We start from the raw sequence: 25,910 nt of genomic DNA on the forward strand, positions 1-25,910 counted from the left end.
ACCCGAGTTCGATCCCCGGTACCAAAAAAACCCCCCAAAAAACTATTAACACACCTAAGGCAACTAATAATCCATGGCATTAAATAGGCAGTCATATTTAAATACCAGCGATGTCAGAAATATTTGTAGCTTTTTAAAATACAAAAGCCCAATACCGTTTCACTTACTACTTAGGCACTGGATGGTTTTTTGGATCCATTCTTGAGAGTCTGTGGTCTTTTTAGCCCCGCCCCGGAACCGGAACCGGAACAGAGGCTTGAGCCTGCCGAGCAGCCCTCCCTGAGTCACCTCCAGCCCCCGCGGTTTGTGACTTGAGGACGCGGTGATCTGCCAAGTGTGTTGCTCAGAGGCAGCTGCTTCCTTTTATTTAACCAGGATTTTAGTGGTCAAGATGCCTTTAATTTTTAGTATACGTGCTGCCGAAGCGAGCACAAGGTGCCTTTCATTTTTAAAATACTTTATACAGAAAGGGCAGATAGATGTCGCGGTGCCCAGGAAGTCCTGCTCCCTGTGGGCCACACGGAGCCTGGCCTCGGGAGGGTCAGCTGGTCTGAGGGCCTGAGCGGAGCCAGAGCCTTCCCACCTCCCAAGCCTGCCTGGACCCGCTGGGGTGCGGCGGCCTCTCAGCCTTTATTCCTCTGCGCGACACCCCAAGCCCAACCCCCGCCTTGAGTACACCCCGAGACGCTGCATTTGTCGGCTGCACGTTAGGGTTTGGATCTAAAGTATCCCCGAGTCTCATGTGCTCTGAGATGGGGCTCTCGAGTGACTGTGCTCCATCTGGGGGCGAGCACCGCTGCCCACCGGGATCCTAACTCAGCCCAGTAATAAATTAGAGGGACAAAGTTTAATGACAGGCAGACGCTTTATTTGTAAAGGAAAGGGGGGGAGAAGGAGAAGGTAGATCGCTCCCCTGATGAGAAAGTCAGAGTAGGGGCTCCGGAAAGATGGCGGACGGGGCCTCCGTGTCCGCAGCTGTTTCTGTCGGCGGCGAGTGACCTTTCCCTTCACCTGGAGCTCGCCATAACTGGACTGGCTTCTGGGCACCTCTGCCTAACATCATTTCTTCAGGGGTCTGTGTGCAGCTTCTGTCTATCTGTCTACTTGTCCTTGACCTGCCTTTTAAGGCCTTATCTTTGGGGTGGGCCGCTGGTTGGCAAGGGGGTACCTTATTCCTGTTAGCTTAGGGTTAGTAAGGGGACGTGTGGATATCTGCTGTACTCCCTAACGACCCTAGAGTGAACAGAACGGTGACTCCAGAGCGAATCCACACGTATGTAAGTGTATATGTTAGTGCACAGGTATGAGTGTACACCGCTTGAAAGTTAGCACCCCGCCTTGCTGCCCCTGTAGTTTTTAATTAATTTTTTGAGTACATTTTAGGTATACAATATAATGACATTCATCTTTGGAGATTTGCACCTTTACATAATATATCTTGGTTCTTATTTTTCCCCCCTTCCCCTGCCCTCCCTTCACCCCCTCCATCCCTCTCTATTTACAAAGACTTGGTTTCCATTTACTTCCCCTGTATTTTGTTGGAGGTGGGGCCGTTTATCGTTTGTGCACCTGGCTTTCTGTGTCCTATCCCGTCAGCTCTTTTTCTGATCTCTTGGTGCAGGTCCCAAGGCCATTTGGTGCCTTTCTTTATCTGTTTTTGTTTTTCTACCCGTCTTTGACTTGCTTCCCAGGGCACTCTCTCTAGTAAAGTCTGCTTTTAACTCCTGCTAGTCAGGATGATCTAGAAGACCTAAGGAGGCCCCTATTTTGTTTGCTTGTCTACAGACCTCTGTCCCTACAGTTGGATCACAGGAGTGCTGGCCTATCGGTGGATTTCTCCATTGCTGAGCTCAGAGCAGAATTTACCCCGAGGAGTGGGCCTGGTTGGAGGCCCACTGGTGGGTCACGGATGTGACCCGAAGGGTGTGTTCTTGTACCTAGCTTCTTCCTTTCCATCTGATTCCTGTAGGTTGAGCAGCTTTCCTGTGCTACAACCTCCCACCATGCCATTCCAGCCTTGGAGCCAGCCAGCCATGGACCCTCTGAAACCACAATCTAAATGAAGCTCTCCTTTTGGGAGTCTGGTATTATGTGCCATGGAAAGCTGCGTGTAAGTTTTTTTTTGGGGGGGGTACCAGGGATCGAACTCGGGACCTTGTGCTTGCGAGGCAGGCACTGGAATCACTGAGCTAAACCCCTGGCCCCTGCGTGTAAGTTTTTGAATGAAGTTTTTTGTTGTTGTTGGTTTTTTTTGAATGAAGTTTTAAAAGCAGAGCATGTGCTTTTCCCTGTTAATTTCTTGCCAGTGTTCTCAGTTGTTGGTGCTGGACAGTCAATCACATACTGCTTTGGAGAAAGAAAAAAATTGCAAGGTGGAGTGAAATCATCAGTCTTGGACCCGTTGGCACACACAGACTAATGGGATAACCTGGGGCCACACTTTGTAATAAATGGAGACCGAAGATGCTCAGCAATAGCAAGAGAAAGAATAGGTCACACAAACAAGGAATACTGATTGCATCATCAAGTGAACCTACGTTAAGAGCAGAATTGACGGAAGTGATTCTTACAGCTCTGTGAAGCTCTGTAAAGATGCCAGAAGGACGAGGCCAGAGACAATGCCTTATTTCCCATTGCATTCCCAGGAGTTAGTGCATGATTTGGAATATATGTAGGTTGTCAGAAAATACATGAATTCAGCAGAATTTTCCTGTGTGGCAGTCACTGTACTGGTCCAGGCCCGGAGGTCACTGCCCAACAGGAAGGTGATTTCTGCTCTGCGTGAAGAGTGTGATGGAAGACTGAGGGCCCAGGGCTGCGTCTGAGAGTCACCTGGGCCAGGTTTTGCAGAGCAGGAAAGGCTCCCAGAAAAGGTGCCCCTCAAGTAGAGATTGAAGGTGAAATAGAATTCACGCTCACCCAACGGAGAGATCAGTTTTCTTTAAGCAGCTCAAAGTCACAGGGAAAAGCCAGCTATTCAGGGACCTCTGTTGTTTGACTTGAGCAAGCACCGCCAGGGATCTACGAGCTATGGGAAACTGGGGACAGTTACAACCTATGTGTGGGCAACCAGGTGCCTGGGGTGCGAGTGTATACTTTTGTGTCTTTTAAATTATCTACTATTTTTTATTAATGAAAAAGCTGAATTTACGTTCAAGACTCAAGGTCTCTGCAGGGAACAGACATAAACACATCATCCTTTGTGTCATTTGGAGATGCTGTGACCTTGATAGTGCTGAAGGTCAAAGCACACCTTTCCAGTCCGTGACCTTGTCATGGGCTTATCCAGGCCCCCAAGAGGGAAAGCCATGCCGCTGAAGCTGTTAGAGAGAGGAAACAAACGGGAATGGACTCACTACAAACTTGGCAGTTTCAAAAGCCAACCTTTATGAACAGAAAAGGGGAGAGAAGAGAAGACTATGGGAATATGGTCAGCACATTCTTGAATTGACACTGCTTTCATCAACGTTTGTTTCTTTTCAGTCTTCTTATTCTTTTTTGTGGTGCTGGGAATTGAACCGAGGACCTCAGGCTTGTTAGGCAAGTTCTGTACCACTGAGCGACACCTCCAGCACCTGTTTTATTAACACTTCTTGATTGTTGGTTTTATGTAGTTGCTGGGATCTACACAGCCACCATGTGAACCAGAGAAATGGTGCTTTTGATAAGGAGTGTTTGTAAAAGCAATGTACCTAATATATTTACAGGACAGTGAGCCTTACTGTATGAGTACATTCAAAGGTGGCTGATTCATTAGTTATTTTTAAAATTAAAGGAAGGTAAAGGAAGCATATGAAGGGAAGTTTTAAGCTGCCTCTTAAATCCAGCTCAGCATCTAAAGACGATGCTCCGTTGTATGGGTGTACCTGTTGAGCAAGAAAGGTTGGAGTCTGAATCCTCGTTGTGCTCTGTGACCTAGGGAAGTTATTCTCTTTCTTGAAGTTGCAATGTCTTTACCATGGATAGAGGCAGAAAACCGTGTGGCAGGGCTGTCGTGAAGGCTGAGCTCAATGCAAGTGCAGTGTCTGTGGAAGATGGTCAGCAGTGAAGAGCCAGCTAAGAGCCCGTCCTCTTGCCATCTCCACCAGGCAAGATGGCCTGTGTTCTAGGACACCTGCCCATGGCTAGCAGATCACAGCTGCTCCCCGCATTGCTTCTGGAAAGAAATGTGAAAAATTCAGGCAGCCCATAATCAACAAGAAATTCCAGTTTGTTTTCTGCATGACATTAGCTTTCTCTGCAGCTTCCATGGGAAAAGAGTAGGACTACAGTGATGTAAAGTGGGGAACCCAAAGCCAAAGTAAATGAGGGTCAATTGAAACAGGACAGTTGGACAATAAAATGAGGAAAAGGGAAGCTCTTGAAGAGAAAAGCACATATATCAAGAGACTTGAAGGAGGTATTTCAGCTGACTGGTGGGGCACATCTTTAATATCAGCACTCTGGGAGGCTGAGACAGGAAAATTGCAAGTTCAAGCTCAGCCTAGGCAATTTAGCAAGATCCTGTCTCAAAATAAAAAATAAAAAGGGCCTGGGGTTGTAGTTCAGTGTGAAGGTGCTGGGTTTAATCCCTAGCACTGACAAAAAAAAAAATTGGCAAAAGGAATTTGTAGGTCCAAAATAGAGGGGGGAAAGCATATTCTTAGCCTAAGTCGGAAATGACAGAAAGCAGAGGAAACACAAAACTATCAAATGCTTGTGATGGTGTGTTAGAAACAACCAAGTAAATATGGGTAAATAAGAAAATTGTCTGAGCACATTAAAAAATACTTCCAATAAAATAAATAACACCAATAATAATGTAGAAACCATACAAGTCAACTAGGGAAACTCAAGTAGGGAATGTTACAAACAGCAAATGAGAGACCGCCAGGACACAGGCTCTGTGTGAGAAAAGGCTGGATGTATTCTGTCTGGATGCAGACAGGGCTGAGATTCTGAATGATTTCAGGAGCTAGCTGGGTGAGAAACTAAGTTCTTGCAGAGTCTCAGAAGGGGCTATAATCCCAAGGAGTCTGGAGTGGGATGTTTATGATTGAGGGTCCAAGAACAGTCAGTGCAGGGGTGCAGACAATTACTGGACTTCTTGGTGCTGGAGAGCTTGCATGTTCCATCCTAAATTTTCCTCATGGCCATCTGTTCTGTGTGTTGAGGACAGCCTGCTCTTGGCATGTTTGGATGGAAGGTCTCATTTAGGCCAGGCATGACAGTGAAATCACTTTCCTGGTCAAGAATCCAAAAGTGTTATCCTCTTCCCAGTGTTTAAGGCCTTCTTTCTCTCATTTCAGTGCAAACAGACTATCTGATCTTGGCTCTCACTATAATAAGTGAATAAAGTCATTTACAAACCCTTCATCATCATGTGTCTTGGGCTAGGGCCTGGACCAATGATCCTTGACTCTGCCCCGTTACCTAGCGGGTAGACCAGCTGTTTTCAGAAAAGTCTCACCTTCATGCTTTGTTTTTTTGGGGGGTTTTTTTGGTACCAGGGATGGAACTCAAGAACTTTCACTTGTGAGGCAGGTGGTGAAACCACTGAGCTAAATCCCTGGCCCTGTCACCTTCATGCTTTTGTGCAAACTTTTTCCTTCCATTCTTTTTTCTGGTGTTGGTGATTGAACCCAGAGCCTCATGCATGCCAGGCAAGTGCGCCACTGAGCTCCATCCCTAGTCCACTCATGCTCTTAGGAAGCAAGAAAAAACACAAGCCAAGTATGATCCCAAGTCGGAGTCCAGCCTGGGCAATTTAGCAACTTAGAATCCATCACCTTAGGTTCAGTCCCCCACACTAAAAAAAAAAAATTCTCAGGGAATTACATGTGATTATGTCATTTTGAAAACTGCTTCTCTGGGAAAGGACTGGGGATTGTTCTATGGCCTTGGGATGTCCTTTTAACTCTCCCCTCCTCATCTCAGATCCGCCTTGCTTCTCTGGCCTTTGAGAGAGACCTGTTCAATAGCCCTCCCTTCAGGGAGTTGCAATCCAGTGTAAGAGATAAAATAAGCACTAAATAATTATGACAGTGACCAGTAGATGGCAAAAGGAGTTGAAGTGCTGCTGAGGTGGTGAAAGAGGAGGAAAAGGACATTCTAGGAGTACTCTGTGAGGAGGAGGCATTGCTGGTGGAGAAACTGGGAGTAGGTTTAGGGCGGGTTAAGGGAGTTGTTGGATGGCTGCATTTGGGACGCCAGGAGGGGTAGCGGTGGCACTGGTGATGCCAGTGTTTAGGTGACGAACATGGAGAGGTTGATTTGAAGAGCCTTTGTTGGCAAGCTGAGAAGTTTGTGTTGATATAGTGCCAGTAGGAAGCCATTGACAGCCTTGAGCTGAAGCATGACACAGAAGTGTAAATCTCAGGGCTCAGAGGGGCCTCAGAGAGCCTGACAGCTTTATGCACCATGTCCCAGGCTGGAACCCTAGTCCTCCATCGCCAGAAGGACTAACGAGATGACACCTACAGTGCTAAGACCAGGGCATAACATAAATCTCAACAGATGTTGACAAATACTGTCATCATTAATTTGGTTATTATTTAGAAAGGTTTCCCTTAAGACTTCTTTCACATTTGTCCTACAAATATCTGAAGACAGCTGTCCCATTCCTACATGAGTTTTTCTTCTCGAGACTGAACACATTTGGTTTTATCCACCACTCATGGGTGTGCGTTACATCCGCTTACCTTCCTATTTATTTATTTAGTACTAGGGATTGAGCCCAGGCCTGCAAACTGAGCTACACCCGTCTTTTTAATTTTTTACTTTGAGACAAAGTCTTGCTAAATTGCTAAGCTGCCCAGGCTGGGCTCAAACTTGCATTCTTCTTACCTCAGCCTCCCAGAGAGCTGGGATCACAGGCATGCACCACCGTGTGTGGCTCCATCCTGATACTCTTTAGCCCTTGTAAAGTGGGGTGCACAGAACCCAGGGGTCTGATCACACCTGACCCAAACAAGACCTTAGCTCCACCCTAGAGAAGATCCCTGTATTCTCTTCCTTGCTAATTTGCACTCTAATTGACACCTTTTGGTAAGAGAGAGCAGTTTTACCTTTCTCCAAACACCTTAATGACCTTGTTATTACTGCTCTGGAGGAGGGGAGTTCCAGGGTTGGTTACTAGGAAGAGAATGTGTTGAGCGCGTGAAGTTAGGTGCATAACTGGGCTGTGAGGCAGAGTGGGAGAACAGATAAGATAACAGGGGAGGCAACAGTACAGTGTTTGCATTTTTGGATGTGCAAAAGTGAGACAGCTCAGAACACAGCTGGTCAAGAAGGGGAGAGTGTGCAGTAGACACCAAATAGCCAGGCCATCGGCCTCCACCAAGCCCTGGCCAATGGGCCCTTCCCCTGGTAAGGACAATACAGTGGTGAAAGTGACCATGACCGTCAGGTCCCAAGCCAGCCTTCTCTGGTGGCTGCACCCTGGAGGAGGAGAAGAGGGTCGGAGGGTGAGGGCCTGTATGGGAAAGGCTTGGGTTACGGAGTAAGAGCAGGCAAAGGTGGCCTAACGCCTGGAGACCTCCTTGGTTTATCCCAGCTGTGCTTCGGGACTGAGATCATGTAAATCAGAAGATGCTCCCAAGGTCAGCATGTCACACTTTAGGCAAACTGAGGAGGAGCAGGACTGGGAGGTGGCCCTCGGCAGGCAGCAGGTGTGTGGGATGTCCCTTGGGCAGGCCACATTGTCCCCACTCTGCTGCAGTGTGGGTTTCTTGGGTTTAGGATACCTGTGATCAGCAAGCATTGAGTGGGAAATCCAGGAGTAAACAGTTTGGAAGTTTTAAATACTTTTTATGACAGCATGTGGTTTTTATCTTTTTAGATGCTAGGGATTGAACCCAGAATGATTTGCATGCTAAGCACGTGCTCTGCCACTGAGCTACATTCTCAGCTCCTGCATATATTTTACGTTTGTCCTATCTTATCATATTTTATTGTTAGCTGTCGCTGTTAATCTCATACTGTGCTCTCTTTGGTAATTAAACTATCATAGGTGTGTAGAGGAAAAACAGTAGACACCGTGTGTGTCCAAGCTGACTGAGAGTTGTTGTCTTAGGGCAATATAAAGAGTTTAATTATAGTTAATGTACGTAAGTAACAAAATTCCTTTATTTTTATATTTTAACATTATTTCATGAAATAACACAACAAACCAAGTTTAATAATTAAATAAGTGAACCTACGTGTCTTCTTGATAACAATAAATGCTTTCTTTGCAGGCACACATGTGTAGGGAGGATGAAATATTATCAATAGTCACTGGTGTGATCCAGTCACACTACCGTGGGTAACACAGCCCACTCTGTGTGTGGTGGGCACTGCGTCCTCACCTACAGAGTCCCCTTGTCACCTCTGCACAGGTGAATCATGAACAATGCTGCCAATAGTCATATGGTTTCTGACCTCGTGGGCCACATTACTAGCTGTCCAGGGCTGCATGTGCCCTGTGGGCTGAGGGTTGGCACGCCCTGAATGTAGACAGGACTCCTTGCTCTCTGTGGTTTCTGGCATCCACATGTCTTGGAGGGTAGAGAACAGGACAGTCACTGGTCAGTTTCCCGGCTGGAAACTAGATGACAGGAGGTAAGGAAAGAGGGTTTGGGAAGGAGATGGCAGGCACGGACTTCTCTTTCAGTCACAGATATGAAAAGGAGGAAGGAGATGGGATGGTAGGATTCATAGGAAGGAAAGTTTAGGATTGTTTTGTTTTTTAGGATCAGGTAGTTTGAGGTCTGTCACAAAAAGAGAGGAAGACACACACAACCCATTTTCCAGTCCCCTTTCTGTCTCTCTTAGACAGAAGCTTTCTTTCTCTCAATAAATTCTTAGTCTTAACCTCTGTTGTTCCTAGAATTCATTCTTTGATTTTAGAGAACATGAATTTGCACTTCAGATAGCTAGCAGTTTTGGGAGTTGCATCTCTTCCCCCTATATCAGTGCTAGGGATTGAATCCAGGGCTTCCCACATTCTAGCTTATAGAAATGGGACACCGATCACTAAACACTGAAAAGAAAGCAGAAACAAGAAAAGAGAAACATCATAGACGGTCATCTTCCAGCAGTTCTTCAGATAGCAGAACATACAGCTGAAAGAAAGGTGGAAGGAAATCAAGATCAAAGTCGAGACCTTGGTCCAGAGATCTTCAGCCTCATTCACATTCTTATGATAGAAGACACAGGCGTTGGCCAAGCAGTAGCTCTTCTTATGGCTCCAGAAGAAAATGAAGTCAGAGTCATTCAAGGAGTCAAGGGAAATCTTATAGAGTTCAGGGATCTTGGTCTAAAAGCAGAACAAGAAGGTCCAGGTCAAGACCTCATCCATGGTCCCATAGTTGAAGCAGTGAAAGCTCCAGTCACAGAAGAACCCATAGTAGATCCTGGGATACAGACCAATGTAAAGGCAGAGACAAAGAGAAAAGAGAAAAGAGAGAAGGATAAAGGTGAGGACAAAGAATTACACATTAAACGTGGGGAAACTGGAAACATCACAGCTGGGTTAGAACATCTGCCACCAGCTGAACAGGCCAAAGCCAGACTACAACTAGTTCTTGAAGCTGCTACAAAAACTGATGAAGCAGGGCCAGGGATTTAGCTCAGTGGTTCTGCCGCCTGCTGCACAAGCACAAGGACCCGAGTTCGATCCCCGGTACCCCCCCAAAAAAGCAGATGAAGCATTGAAGGCCAAAGAAAGAGATGAGGAAGAAGCAAAGAGAAGAAAAGAGGAAGAACAAGCCACCCTGTGGAACAGGTGAAAAGTGTAAAAGAAATTGAAGCTATTGAAAGTGATTCTTAGCGGGTGGATGGTGAGGACCTTGGCTAGCTACGTGGAGTCCCGCTCCATCCTGCCCTCACCCCACCCCCCTTGAACAGCTTAGCCAGGTGGGCACCTGCAGGCCCCCCTTCCCCTGTCTCTGGCCTCCTGGCTGTGCCGCCACCTGGTTGCACACTGCAGAGGCCATTGTCCTGAGCACCAGAAGATAGAGCAGAAGTGAACAGAAAGAGGGCCTCTCTCAGGCTCCTTGATGAAAACTGAAGCCCACTGGAAAAGTGAAGAGAATCTGCAATAAAGGCACACCAGACCACCATGCTTGGTAAGTTGGAGGGATCATCACCTCCCATCGGAACCTGGACTATTTCAGGGGAAGGGCAGCTGGAACCTGCAGTAGAACTTTGTAGAGTTCAACCCCTCAGGAGGACAGGGAGCTCAACTTGGGACTTGCAGCCAGAAATCTGCCTGAATCTCAAGGGTCTACTACTGGCTTGCTGAGACCCATTGACTTATCTGCACACTGCTGCCCAGGTTGTCTATTGTGACAACAGAGACATACCCTGAAGGAGGCCCTTCATTTTTATTTTTTATTTGTTATTTTCCAAATTATTTTTTTTTAATTTTTTCTTTTTCTACTCTTTTCAAATTTTTATTTTTCTCTTATTTTTTCCTTTCTTTTCTCTTTTCTTTCTCTCTCTCATGTGCTCTCTTGCTGTCCCACATTGCAGTTCATCTCCCTTTTTATTCCTGTTCTGGCCCTAATTTGGATTTCTTCTTAATTTTTCTTTTCTTCTCTTTTTCCTTCTCTCAATTGTCATTAGTTTTAAAGAACAGTAAATACAATTTCTAGGCTCCCTATTGCTGTTAGGTTGTTCTGTTCTTGTCTTTGTTCTTTCATTCTGTCTTTTCCTCTTTTCTTCAACAGTTTCTTAGAGTTTGTGTGATCTTCCTGTGTCCTCTGACCTCACTGATAAACTTCCCCTATACTTCTACCTATCTGTCCCTCCCTCCCCAACTCCTTCTAACTCCCCATCCCAAAGGGTAAAGTTGCTATATTGAAGAGTTTATTCACTTTAAACATATGTTGGGTTGGACCTTGATTTTGATTTAATTCACACAGTTAAAGGTGACAGATTAGTAACTACCACAAATTGTCATTTTCTAAGCTGCGCTTGATGCTATGGTGTTGCTGATTGTACCACTTGGGCTGAGGTGTTGTGATTGATCTAATCAGTTGTCCTTCCTGGTGTAATGAAAATGAGATAGCCTCAGAGTCATTAGAGACTCAAAACCTAAAGACGAGCTATATCTGGAAGACACCTCTGAGAAGCAATCATTCCATAAGGGTTCTGAATACATCAACAAAGATACTTACAATAAGCAACTTCAAAGTATCAACCCAGGAATCAAACCAAAGACAGTACCAAAAACAAAAAGGGGAAGACATTGAAGCAAGGCACAAACTCAGACTTCCACCCCACAAAAGGCAAATTCTGGGGGAAATGAGGTAGAAAAGTCTGATAATCAACCACTGGACACCCTGAACTGATAGCACAGGAAGTAACAAAACAGATGAATGAGGCTCTAAAAAACTCAAAACAGAAATAATTTCCCAGATAACTACAGAGATGGTGAGCAGAGTGAAAAACATGATTAGAGGCTCTAGAACAGAAACAGATAAAAAAAAAATCTGAGCTCAGAACCATGCTGGAAGCCATGAATGCCCAGCATAAGAAAGGAATGGAAACCATGATTGCCCAACATAAGAAAGAAATGGGGGCCAGGGATTTAGCTCAGTGGTTCCGCTGCCTGCCTTGCAAGTGCAAGGACCTGAGTTTGATCCCTGGTACCAAGAAATGAAATCAATGAAACAAATTCAAACAGATATCAAGGAGATTAAAAACTCTTTTGAAAGTATTCATAGCAGATTAAGGAAATGTGAAGATAGAATATCAGATATAGAAGACAGGGTTGCCATTAATGACCATGAAAACAGAGATTTCTTAAAACTAGTAAGGGACCACAAGAAATCAATCCAGCAGCTGCTAGATGATGCAAAGAAGAATAACATAAGACTGATAGGAGTCCATGAAAAAGCAGGAGAAACGTACAATTGACATAAAAAACTGTTCATAGAAGTAATAGTAGAAAGCTTCCCAGACAGAGGTAGAGAATTGGACACACAGATAAGTGAGGCATATAGAACTCCAACTAGCCAAGATCAAAAAAAATCTACATCTAGACATATAATAGTCAAGATCCCAGAAACCCAACAGAACAACAAAATCCTACAAGCAATTAGAGAAAAGTAACAAATCACCTACAAAGGAAAGCCCATCAGAATCACAGCAGACTTTTCAACACAGACCCTCAAGTCAAGGAGATCCTGGAGTGAAGTATTTTAAGCCCTAAAAGAAAATAACTTCCAACTTAGACTGTTGTATCCTGCAAAATTATCTTTCAAAATTGATGGGGGAAATTAGATACTTTCACAACAAAGAACACCTGAGACATTTCATGAACACCAAACCAGCACTCCAAACAATTTTAAACAGTATGCTAGAAAAAGACAATGAAGATCACAATGAGGCCCAGCAGAGTGAAGTCACCAGGCAAGGCAAGAAACTAAAGGGCAAGGGGGAAAAATAAAAAAAGAGCCAACAACAGTAAAACATCATGACAAGGATGAGTCAATATCTATCAATTATAACCATCAAGGTTAATGGCCTCAATTCACTAATAAAAAAAAATAGACTGGCAGAATGGATTAAGAACCAAAATCCAACAATATGCTGTATACAAGAAACACATCTAAGTCGAAAAGAAATTCATAGACTGAAAGTAAAGGGATGGAAAATAGTTCTCCACATGACAGGAACCCAGAAAAAAGAAGGGGTAGCAATCTTATTTGTAGACAAAGTAGATTTCAAAACAAAACTAATTAAGAGAGTCAAAGATGGTCACTACATCCTTGTGAAGGGAACAATCCAAGAGGAAGAGATGACAATCATAAATATATAGGCACCAAATATGAATGTCTCCAACTATACAAAATAAATATAAATGGACATGAAAAACCAAATAAGCACTAATAACAATTGCAGTGGGGGACCTCCTCAATACCTGACTATCACAAATATACAGATCATTTAGAGAAAAAAATGAACAACGAAATTCTAGAACCAAGCCATTGAACAAATGGACTTAATAGATGTTTACAGAGTGTTCTATTCCACAAAATCAGAATATACATTCTTTTTGGCTGCACAAGGGTCATTCTCCAAAATAGACCACATGCTAGCTCATAGGACATGTTTAAGTAAATGTAAAAGAATTGAAGTTACCTCCTGTATATTATCAGACCATAGTGCAATAAAATTGGAGATCAATAACATGAGAAACCACAAAACCCCCACAAACACATGGAAATTGAATAACACCCTCCTGAACAACCAATGGGTCATAGAGGAAATTAAAGAAGAAATTAGCCAGTTTCTACAAGTAAATGATAATGCCAGTACAACATATAGGAATCTATGAGACACAATGAAAGCAGTTCTACATGGGAAATTCACAGCAGTGAATGTCCATATTAGGAAAACAGAGAGAACTCAAATAAACAACCTAATGCTGAACCTCAAGCTCCTAGAAAAAGAAGAGCATAACAAACCCAAAACTCATACAAGAGAGGAAATTATAAAGATCAGAGCAGAAATCAATGCAATGGAGACTAAGAAAACAATACAAAAAAAAATCAATGAATCAGAGTTGGTTTTTTGAAAGAATAAATAAAATCGATAAACCTTTAGCCAACCTTATCAAAAAAAAGGAAAGAAAAGGCTCAAATCTATGCAATTAAGAATGAAAAAGGTGAAGTTACAACAGACCCAGCAGAAATCCAGAGGATCATCAATACCTACTTTGAGAACCTGTACTCTAATAAAATGGAAAACACAGAAGAAATGGACAGACAGATCCTAGATACATACGAATTGCCAAAGTTAAATGAAGAAGATATAGAAATTCTAAACACTCCAATCACAATGAGTGAAATTGAAAATGTAATAAAAAATTTACCAACAAAGAAAAGCCTAGGTCCTGATGGCTTCACTGCTGAATTCTACAAGACATTTAAAGAACAATCACCATTACTCTATAAACTCATCAAGGAAATTGAAAGGGAAGAAAGTCTTCCAAATTCATTCCTGGAACCAAGTGTTACTTTGATTCCAAAACCAGGGAAAGACCCAACCCAAAAAGAGAACTACAGGCCAATCTCCCTAATGAACATAGATGCAAAAATCCTCAACAAGATACTGGAAAACAGAATACAGAGGGTCATCAAGAACATCATACACCCTCACCAAGTTGGATTCATCCTAGGGATCCAAGGATGGTTCAACATACGTAAATCAATAAATGTAATACAGTATATTAACAGAGTCAAGGACAAAAACCATATGACCATTCAATAGATGCAGAAAAAGTATTTGACAAAATCCAACACCCATTCATGATAAAAAAAAAAACCCTACAGAAGATTGGAATAGATGGTCTTTATTTCAACCTGATTAAGGCTATCTATGAAACACTAACAGCCAACATCATACTAAATGGTCAAAAACTGAAAACTTTCATGCTAAAATCAGGAACAAGACAAGGATGCCCACTATCACCACTCCTGTTCAATATTGTTCTGGAAACATTAGCCACAGGAATTAGAAAAGAGAAAGAAATAAAAGGAATAAAGATAGGAAAGGAAGAAGTTAAACTGTCATTATTTGCTGATGATATGATATTTTACATAGAAGACCCAAAAAACTCCGCCAGAAGACTTCTAGACTTAATTGACAGATTCAGTAGAGTAGCTGGATATAAGGTCAACACTCAAAAAACAATAGCCTTCTTATACACAAATAGCAGACTCACTGAGAGAGAAATTAGGGAAACAATTCCTTTTACAATAGCATCCAAAAAAAAGAAATATCTAGGAATCAATCTAACAAAGGAAGCAAAAGACCTCTGAAAACTACAGCACTCTGAGAAAGGAGATCGAGGCAGATATAAGAAAATGGAAAGACATCCCTTGCTCCTGGGTAGGAAGAACCAATATCGTGAAAATGGCCATACTTCCAAAACTGCTATATAGATTTAATGCAATGCCCATTGAAATTCCAACAATATATTTCACAGAACTAGAGAAAACCATGCAAAAATTCATTTGGAAGCAGAAGAGACCTAGAATAGCAAAAGCAATTCTAGGCAACAGAGACATGGCTGGGGGTATCACAATCCCCAACTTGAAACTATACTACAAAGCTACTGTGATTAAAAACAGCATGGTACTGGCAAAGAAACAGACCTGAGGATCACTGGAATAGATTAGAAGATGGAAAAACAACTCCAGACAGGGGCTGGGGATTTAGCTCAGTGGTTTCGCCACTGGTTGCACAAGCACAAGGACCCAAGTTTGATCCTCAGTACCAAAAACACAAAAAACCACTCCAGACATACTCAGCCACCTCATCTTTGACAAAGGTGCCTACCACCTCATTGGAGGAAAGATAGACTATTTAATAAATGGTGTTGGAAAAACTGGATTTCAAGCTGCCAAAGATTAAAATTAGACCCATATCTATCACCATGCACTAAACTAAGATCAAAGTGGATTAAAGATCTAAATATTAAAACAGAAACAATAAACTTGCTGGAAGATAGGTTAGGAGAACTCTTGAAGACATTGGCATAGGGAAAGACTTTATGAACAAAACCTCAGTAGCACAGGAACTAGCACAAAGAATCAACGGGGATCTCATCTTATTAAAAAGCTTCTGCACTGCAAGAGAAACCACCAACAGAGCTAAGAGACAACCTACAATGTGGGAAAAAAAAATTAGCAGCTGTACCTCAGACAAAGGGCTACTATCTAGAATATATAAAGAACTGAAAAAAATCAGACCCCCCAAATTCAAAGACCCAATTCAAAAATGGGCATCTGAAATGAACAGACATTTCTCAGACAAAGAAGTAAAAGCAGCAAATAAATATATGAAAAAATGTTCATCATTACTGGTCATTCAAGAGATGCAGATGAAAACAACACTGAGATTCCACCTCACCCCAGAAAGAATGGCTGCTATGAAGTAATCAACCAATAACAAATGCTGGTGGGGGTGTGGGGAGAAAGGAACCCTTCTCCATTGCTGGTGGAAGTGCAGACTGGTGCAACCACGGTGGAAATCAGTATGGAGATACCTCAAAGAACTAGGACTGGAGGTCCCATTTGACCCAGCTATTCCCCTGCTGGGTATCTTCCCCAAAGAATTAAAAGAATCATACCACAGCAATATATGTGCACCCATGTTTATAGCGGCACAGTTTGTAATAGCTAAAGCTTGGAAACAGCCCAAGTGCCCATCAACTGGAAACTGGATATAGACGATGTGGTGTTTTATATAAAATGGAGTACTACTCAGCCATATAGAATGAGAAACTAGAGACATTTATAGCTAAATGGATGCATGTTGAGGCCATCCTCTTAAGTGAAATAAATAGGACATACATGTGTAAATACCGAATAGTTTCTCTAGTGTGAGAAACTGAAAGTCTAAATGAGGATTAAAATGAATAATTGACAATTTGAAATAGGAAAAGGTCCAAACGTATAGGGGTCATGGGAGGGGAAGGGGAAAGGGAAGAAGGGAAAAGAAAAATTAGGAGGAAAGGAAAAAAAATGGAAACGAAGTCTATGTAAATAGGGAAGGGTGGACAGGAAATGGGGAAAACATAAGAACCAAGATACATCGCGTACAGGTACAAGCACCTAGTGATAAATGTAAACATATTGTATACCTAAAATGTACCAATAAAAGAATTTAAGCAAAAAAAAAAAGATTCTTTTGTTCAGCAGACATTCAGATCAAGTAGAGAAGTCAAAAAGTCAGTGAAACCCAGTGAAGAGAAACATCTTCAACATCAGGACCGGCATCTGTAGTTGCTGATCCACCCAGTGTTGAAGAAGAAATAGACCCCAGCAACATCCCTAGTGCTATCAAGTGCTGTGATGACAATTCTCTGGCTCATCCAAATTTATTTATTGAAAAAGCTGAAACTGAGGAAGTGGTTCAAGAGATTAATTGCTCTCTGACAAGAGAGATTAACGGCCAGTCCTGTGGCCTAAGTAATATATTGATGATTAAATCAACAGTAACTTTGAAAATTTAGGTTTTTGAATCCCAATATTAACTTTTACTCTTAAAAAGAACTTAGCTTGTTATATGAAAGTGCAATATCATTTCAGCCTTCTCTTACGTAGGTTTGAATATTTGTTGATTTGAACTGAATCAAACATCGTGAATAGCAAAACTAGAATAAAATTGTAAAATGCAAAAAAAAAAAAAAGAGGAAGACATTAATAAACAGGAAGGACTAAATCCATAAGCAGAGAGAGGACATATCTCACTGAGCAGATCCTCATGGTGGTGGAAAAAGATCCCATTAAGAGCAGAAGGAGACCCCTGGCATGGTGGCACAGGCCTGCAATCCAGCTATTCCAGAGGCTGAGACAGGAGGATTGCATGTTCAAGGCCAGCCTGGGCAAATTAGCTGGATGCTGTCTCAAAAATTAAAAAAAAAAAACTTTTAAAAAGGGATCAGAATGGTAGAGTGCTTGCCTAGCATACCTAGGCAAGGCCCTGGGTTCAATAGTCAGTACAACCAAAAAAATTAAAAGAAGTGTGAGGAAGGGCAGCCCAGGGGAGGAAGAAAGGTAGAAGGGAAGGATTTTTGGCCTTGAGAAGGGAAAAGGCTGACATTATTAGTAAAGTCAGAAAAACATTGGTGTAGAGCGATGACACGTTGAAATGGCTACTTTAGATGATCTCATGCTGATTAAGGCGAGGGCATATCTAAGCGTGATAGAGACTCAGGTGAACTGGAGAGTGACTGCTTCCCACATCAGAGACCTCAGTTTCTCTTGTGCTCCTTTGACTTTCTGTCCTGTCCCACCTGCTCAACTCACTCCTGAATAATCAATAGGTCACAGAAGAAATTCAGGGAGAAATGACAGCTCCTAGAATTAAATGATAATGCCAGTACAACATGCCGGAACTTATGGGACAAAATGAAAGCCATCCTATGAAGGAAGTTTATATCTGTGAATTCCCACATCAGAAAAACAGAAAGAGCTCAAATAAATAACCTGATGATGCATTTCAGGGCCCTAGAAAAACAAGAACAATCCAAGTCGAAAGCTAGTACAAAGAAAAAAATTATAAAGATTGGAGCAAAAATCAATAAAATAGAGATTAAAAAACAAAACCAAGAATCAATGAATTAGGGCTGAGGATTTAGCTCAGTGGTTTCACCACCTGCCTCGTAAGCGCAAGTTCCCGAGTTCAATCCCCGGTACCAAAAAAAAAAAAGTATCAAAGAATCAATGAATTGAAGAGCTAGGTCTTTGAAAGAATAAACAAAATAGACAATCCCCTAGCCAATCTTACCAAAAAAGGAAAGAAAAGACACAGATCAATGCAATTAGAAATGAAAAGGAAGAAATCACTATGGGCACTGTCAAAATCCAGAAAATTATTAGCAGCTGTTTCACAAACCTATATGCCAAAGAATTATGGAACTCAGAAGAAATGGAGAGATTACTAGATATATATGAATTACTAAAACTGAACCAAGAAGACTTAAAAATCTCAAACAATCCAATAACAGGCAATGAAATTAAAGTAGTAATAAAAAACAATAATTTAGAAAAGTCCAGGACCAGATGGATTCCAACCTAATTCTACAAGAATTTCGGGAAAGATCTAACATTAATATTCCTCAAACTTTTTAATGAAATTGAGAGGGAAGGAGTACTCCCCAAATCATTCTTGGAAGCTAGGATTACCCTGATCCCCAAACCAGACAAGGATCCAACCAAAGAAGAGAACTACAGGACAATCTATCTAATAAACATAGATGCAAAAATTCTCAACAAGGTATCATCAAACAGAATGCAACAAATCATCAAAAAGATCATACATCATGACAAGTAGGCTTCACTCCAGGGATACAAGGATGGTTCAACATATACAAATCAATAAATGTAATTAATCACATAAAAAAGCGAGGACAAAAATCACACGATGGGCCAGGGATTTAGCTCAGTGACAGCATGCCTGCCTCACAAGCGCAAGGTCCTGAGTTCGATCTCTGGTACCAAAAAACAAAACAAAACAAACAAACAAAAATCACAAAATGATGCCAATAGATGCAGAAAAACAAACCTTTGACAAAACTTAACATTCACTCATGATAAAAACCCTGAAGAAAATAGGTACAGAAGGACCTTATCCCAACTGGATAAAAGCCATTCATGATGAACCCACTGCCAACATATTAAATTGGAAAAACTGAAAGCTTTTCCTCTAAAATCAGGAACAAAGATGTTCAATATCACCACTCCTGTTCAACATATTCCTTGAAATATTAGCAAGAGCAAGTATGCAAGAGAAATAAATAAATATTTATATGAAGGGACGAAGTCAAAGTAACCTTGTTTCCAGCTGACAAGATTTTATATTTACAAGACCCCGAAAATTCTACCAAAAGACCACTAGAATTAATAGCCAAATTTAGCAATGTAGCAGGGTACAAAATAAAAACACAAAAATAGATAGCATACCAGCTGGGTGTGGTGGTACACCCCTGTAATGCAAGCACTCAGGAGGATGGCAGCAAGTTAGAGGCCAGCCTGGGTTACACAGTGAGTTCAAGGCCAGCCTGAACTACATTACATATTGAGAATTGATCTTAAGACAAAACAAAACAAAACAAAATAAAAGTACCATTCCCATACACTAATAATGAGCTCACTAAGAAAGAAGTTAGGAAAACAATACCATTCACAATAGCATCAAGAAAAATTAAATACTTAGGAATTAGCCTAATCAAAGAAGTGAAAGACCTCTATAATGAAAATTACAATACTCTGAAAAAGAGGACTGAAGAGGACATCAAAAATGGAAAGATATCCCATGTTCCTGGATAGGCAGAACTAATATAGTCAAAATGGCCATGCTTCCAAAACTAGGACATAGATTTAACACAACCCCACTCAAAACACCAATAGTATTCCTCAAAAGTAATTCTGGGAACAATAGCAAAGCAGGAGGCATCACTATCCCTGATTTGAAGTTATATTACAAAACTACAGTGGTAAAAACAGCATGGTACTGGAAGAAAAAGAGAAAAGTAGATCAATTGAACAGAATAGAGGAAGGAGAAACAACCCCAGACACATTTGACTATTTCATCTTCAACAAAAGGTCCAAAAATATACACTGGAGGAAAAATAGCCTCTTTAATAAACGGTGCTGGGAAAATTGGCTATCCACATGCAGAAGACTGAGTCTAGACCCATATACTTCAACAAGTACTAAACTGAAATAAAAATGGATTAAAGATCTAAATGTTAAAACACAAGCCCTTAATCTGCTGGAGATAAAACAACTCCTGAAGACATAGGCATAGGCACAGACTTCCTGAACAGGGCCCCAGGGCCACAAGAAATAATACTGAGAATCAACAAATGGGATCATGTCACATTAAAAAGCTTCTGCACAGCCAAGGAAACACCAACATAGTGAAAGGCAACCTGCACAAAGGGAAAGAATTTTTGCCAGCCATTGCTCAGTATGAGGAACTAACATCTAGAATATGTAAATAACAAAAAATATTAGACCCCCCATGAAAGACCCAATAAAAATGGACAACTGAAATGAACAGACACTTTTCAGAAGTGAAGTGGCAAATAAATACACGAAGAAATGTGCAGCATCACCGGCCATGAGAGAAATGCAGATTAAAACTGCACTGAGATCCCACCTTACCCCAGAAAGAATGGCAGTCATCAAAAAATCTAATAACAACAAACACTGGTGAGGATGTGGGGGAAAAGGAACCCTCTACATTGTTGATGGGAATTTAAAGTAGTACAACTTCTCTGGAAATCAGTGTGAAGATTTCTTAAAAATCTAAAAAGAGAAATTCCATTTTCCCCAGATATCTCCCTTCTAGATGTCTTCCCCCAAAAGTTAAAGTCATCATATTATAGGAATATATGATACTCATATTTATAGCAGCAAATTTGTAATAATTAGATTATGGAAACAATGTAGATGTCAATCAACAGATGAATGGGTAAAGAACATGTGGTATTTACATGCAGTGGAGTACTACTCTGCCATGAAGATGAACTTGCATTCAAAGGCAAATGGTTGCAACTTGAGAATATAATGTTAAGTGAAATAAGTCACACACCAATTTAAATATTACATGATTTCTCTTATATGATAAACTCAAAATATTACACATATAAACAATGAGCAAAATGAAGATAGAGAAGTAAGAAGTAGGGAGAAGTTCTAATAATTCCCCAAATTCTCTATTCTGTTGCTTGAAAAATATTTCAATATATTTGCTAACTTGTTTCATTTATATACTCTTTTCTTTTAGTTCACAGAGAAGAAATTTTGGTGCTATTATTTGTTTGTTTCTGTAAAAGAGAGAGTATTTTTTGTCTATTTCCTGTGGCCTGAGTAACATTTTGGCCATTTTTTTAAGATCTTGGTACACAGTATGTTAACTACTGTTATTCTCTAATTATTTTGTTACGACATTTTGTTTTTTAAATTTTCTTTATTAATATCTACATGTATTTCATTAAAATGTAAGCATATATAACACAAAATTTGTCATTTAACGATTTAAAAAATGTACGATTTAGGGTATGTACTATCACACCACAACACTGTATAGTAATCACTTGTTTCTGTTTCCAAACCTCTTTATCACCCCAAAGAGAAAGTCTGTACCTATCAGGCTCTATCTCCACATTCCCCTCCCAGCTCTCGCTAACTTCTCTTCCACATCTGTGTTTGTGAACTTGGCTCTCTCAGACATTTCAAGTAAGTGGAAATATGGACTACTTGTGTCTAGCTCTTTCATTCAGCATAACGACATGAGCATCTTTCGGGGAGCCATTATTCTATTAATTTCCACACAAAAATGCACAAAAAGTCAGAAAGTTGAGTCTACGCATGCAGGAAGATACAAATAGATGAGTTTGAAAGAAAGCAAACCGCATGTACAAATTTCACCTGGGGCTCTGCCCTGCACACCCTTTTAATTCTGCCCAGGATGCTCTAGGCTGGGTTCCTCAATTTTCCTGTCACCCCATGGCTCTTATGGGTAAGTAATGAGCAGATTTAGCATGGGGCCTTGCTGTTTACATGGCTCAGCAGTCTCGGTGTCAAAGCCATTGTAGGGAAGTTCAAGAAAACAAGAACATGGTCGGTGCATGAAACACAAGCCAGTGCAGGAGGTTTCTATTTGGAGCAAAGGGAAAATAACAAATCAGTAACATTAACGAAACTACATCTCTGGAAACCTTTGAGCTCTTTTGAGAAGTGGTCCGTGGATGCTGCCTTTTTACACCCCTCCCACCTTTTCTTCACTAGTAGAAGTTGTGCTTTCTGTGTATTCCCAGAGGCTATCCTGGCACCCTATAATTATCGGAACCCATAATTGTGTGTTGGGTGGGAAGGTGGACAGAGGGTGAGGACATCCTCGGTGGGAACACAGGATCCAGTGCTGGACTAGCACCAGGGCCGTGACACGTTATTCCCTGCCCAAGGAGTCACAGAACTTGAAAGGACAGGTATTTCCTGTGTTCTAAAAGCCTTCAAAACAAATGTCTATACATTTGACATAGTAATTTCACTCACAGTGATCTAGCCTAAAGAAATCATCAATGAATTCTGTCAGCATTATTTGTAATTGTCAAAAACTAGATACAACCCAAATGTCCAACTAGGAAATAAGTAAATTATGGTATGAAGCACCATGTGTTATTATGCAGCCACTCAACATGCAAATTAACAATTGTTAATAATGTGCGTCATAAAATGTAACAGGAAAAAAAGCAAGATACTGATTGTATAGAAGTGTAAAATGCTGCTGGGGGCAACTGTTGGGTGGACACAGGGCTGATTCTGCTACTCAAGTTCAGCTTCACATTTGCTGGACAAATCAAGACAGGGAAGTATCGGTGGCACTGTTATGGTTTAGATCTGAAATGGCCCCAGATCACTCAAGAGGACTGGATTTGGGGGCATTCTAGCTGTTGTGCATCAGAAAGCTGGGCCAGAAGTCAACGTAGTAGACCTTCAGATCTTCTGGACCTCTCTCTTCGTGCCAGACAAGGGACTAACCTAGAAGTCACAACGAGTGTGATATGTATGGAAAATTTGTCCTTGCAGTGCCAAAAACATGGATTTACCACTCAGATCTTGGTGAGAAGGGAAAGGATGAAGCTAAGGTGGATGAAGGAGAGGTTTAAGTGGATCTCTTCCTCGCCATGAGCGCCACTTTTCTAGGCTCTTATTTTCTAGCTGTGCTGTCCTGTGAGCATTCAAGGGGACTGTCACGCAGACGAACTTGGACTGCTGTTGATCTCATCCTTTATTTAAGCATTTATCATTAATGCAGTAAGAGAATACTGTTTATTTTAATGTGTAATTTATTCTTATCCCGAGAAGATTGGAGGATAGAGCAGTCTAACAGAAGAAGAAAAAGCTGGACCTTTGGAGTAATAATGACAATAGCTTCCATCTACTGAGCTCTGCATTAGTCAGCTTTTTGTTGCTGGGACAAAGTACCTGGTACCTACAATTCAAAGGAGGTTTATTTGGCTCATGATTTCAGAGGTTTCAGTCCATAGTTAGCTGACTCCAAGAAAGAAACATCACAATGGAGAGGTGTGGTGGAGGGAAGCTGCACCTGGAAAGCAGAGAGCAGGAAGAGGCCAGGGACCAGACAGAGTCCCCAAGGTCACACCCGCAGACCCTCCTTTACACACTCAGAAGTGTGCCTTACTAACCCAGGCATCTCTCAAGCCAACCAAGCAGACAGTCGAGACCATCACAAGTTCCTACTATGCAGTAAGGACAGTTCTAGGCACCTGACTTGTGTGCCACCAATCCTGTGGTAATGCTAAGAGATAAGTTCCATCACTGTTTTGCTGTACAGGTGGGGACACAAAGGCCTGTCGAGGTTTAAAAGGATGCAAGGTCACACAGCTGGTGAGTAGGGGTTCCTGCTTGAACTCAGCCTCCTGGGCTCCAGAGCCAAGTTGTCAGTGACGGTGCTGCTCAAACTCCCTGAGCCTTGGGAGCCCACCTGTAAGCAGAGATAAATACATATTCTGCCGAGTTGTCAAGAGGCAGACACTGTACAGTGCCTGGCACACCGCAGGTCCTCAGTCTTGGCTGTCATTATTATCGGTCAGCTCACTGTAACCACATTTGAAGCCTGCCCAGTGGTTCCCCTGAATTAAAACCGGGTGTGGGAGAACAGACTCACTCGGGATCCTCTGGATGGCCCCTCGATGAGTGAGACTTGGAGCCCACGGGGCCTGGCTCCATGATGCTGGGAGGTCATGGGACACTGCCCCGAGCGTGCTTCCTCCTCCGTGATGCTGGGATAGTGATAACACTGCTTCTCTCCCAGGGCTTGTGAGGGTTAAACGAGACCATGGGACCATGACAGACACACATGGAACATGCTCAGTGGATGTGAGCCCTTAGTAAAAGTATGTCTTGCAAAGAAGCCTCTTGGCAATGGTGGGTTGGGGGGTATGAAAGCAGAGCGTGGTGGTGAAGAGTTCCGCCACAGGGGGCGCTATTTCAGCACAGTTTGCACAGGTGATGCCTTGCTTGAAAAGACACTAGAAGAGCGAGTCCGTTCAATACATAATAGAAAGGAGAGTGGCCTGACTCTGAAGCCCTAATTGGAACGATTCTAGTTCCAGGCTCCCTCACAAGGCTTGTCCCTCTGACTGAGTCATAGGACAGGAGAAGAGGCCATGGACTTGAACTGCAGTGATACTTCCCTGCTGCCACCCCTCTCAGCCCTAGGCTGCTATAGGTTGGGGACTGCTGACCAAATCGGAATGTCCTGGATGTAATCCTCATCTGCGTCTGCCTGGAGGGCACTAGGCAGATCCCAGGCCTGGCCCCGAAGAGCATGTTTCAGCATAGCAAGAGCACAGAGCACACGCAGGGAGCTGGGAGGATGCTAGAGAACCTACAGGGTGGCCCAGTGTTGGATGGGCTTGGTGGCTCAGACCACTGTCTTCTACAGGGACCACACAGAGCAGGGGCTGTACCCAGGCACGCGTCGGGAGGAGGGTGGGTGAGCCCCCTTCACAGGGCTTTCTTGTGGCACCCGTCCTAGTAGAGAACCAGAGTCAGAGTTGGCCAAAGCAGTGCATTGTTAGGAGGGCACAGATACACAAGAGATGTCTCAGGAACAGACACTCTGGGGAGTGGCTAGAGCATTCCACACAGGTAGACAGGGTCAGAGCCAGAGCACTGCATGCTGTCCCTTTAGTGAAATACCTGTTGTCTGCCTGAAAACAGAGTCCTGTACTCCTGGGGGCAGCCGGTCAGAGGTGCAGGAGCTGAAGGCCACTGGTAAGCAGATGCATTTCACCTTGGCTTTAAAAGCTCAGCTCAAGGGCACTGGTCTTTGATTTGGCCTACAAGAAGGGCACTGCTTCTGTTGTAAAGCCCTATCCAGGGCTGATGATCTGAGACACCACACGGAGGGGACAGCAGTCTCATGTCCACTAGCCGCCTCGCTCACCTCTCTGTGTGCCTCCTACTGCTCATCAGTACCTAACACCGATCAATGTTATTTGCAGGCTCTGAATTGAATGACAAAGCCAGAAACTCCCCGCCACCTGCTGGGTCTCCAAAGTTCTCAGTGGCATCCTGTCTTTCCGTGTGTTTATCCCTGCAGAGTCTACTCCGCCCCATCTGAGCTGAGCCACCCTGTATGCGAGAGAGTGATGGACAGCCACACCCAGAGAAGCAAGGGAGATGGAGCCTGCAGTGAGGGACTAAGAAGAGAAGCAGGAGGCAGTGTGCAGTGACACCTCGCTTCGTGGATGCTTCCGTCTGTAAACACTTTGCTTTGCAAACAGAACTGACTGGCAAAATTTTGCTTATGTTCTCGAACTCCTCATAGGTGCCAAACATGACCATGGCCATTTTCTGCTCTGACACATGGTCGTGGCTTCCTCTAGTCG

At 42.5% G+C, this 25,910-nt stretch overlaps 1 pseudogene; it reads left to right on the forward strand.

The window, feature by feature from the left end:
* The first annotated feature begins 4,154 nt into the window (after positions 1-4,154).
* Positions 4,155-25,516, forward strand: LOC101706701 (serine/Arginine-related protein 53-like; annotated as a pseudogene).
* The last annotated feature ends 394 nt before the right edge of the window (positions 25,517-25,910 follow it).

The sequence above is a fragment of the Heterocephalus glaber genome, unplaced genomic scaffold, assembly GCF_053883595.1.
Source record: "Heterocephalus glaber isolate CG9 unplaced genomic scaffold, H.glaber_assembly_v1.0 deba00000738, whole genome shotgun sequence".
Classification (NCBI taxonomy): domain Eukaryota; kingdom Metazoa; phylum Chordata; class Mammalia; order Rodentia; family Bathyergidae; genus Heterocephalus; species Heterocephalus glaber.